Source organism: Eurypyga helias, unplaced genomic scaffold (genome assembly GCF_000690775.1).
Source record: "Eurypyga helias isolate BGI_N326 unplaced genomic scaffold, ASM69077v1 scaffold8734, whole genome shotgun sequence".
Classification (NCBI taxonomy): Eukaryota; Metazoa; Chordata; class Aves; order Eurypygiformes; family Eurypygidae; genus Eurypyga; species Eurypyga helias.
In genome coordinates this window covers 7,724-7,928 of record NW_010244291.1, presented here as the reverse complement: position 1 = coordinate 7,928, position 205 = coordinate 7,724, and positions in this window count along the sequence as shown.

The following is a 205-nucleotide window of genomic DNA, read 5'->3' as shown; positions in this document are numbered from 1 at the left end:
GCGGGTTCGATCCCCGTACGGGCCATGAAGTTTTTCCCATGGAGTTGAGAACAGATGGTTTTTACTGAATGTCTTTTTTAAAAAAATTTTACCTAGTTTCTGAGGAAGGAGAACACGGAAACGAACACTGTATTTCCCCAGGGCAATCTTGACTCCGGCGGCGGGAGCAGCGAGCGTGCGTCGGCCCGGTGGGGCGCACCGCCCC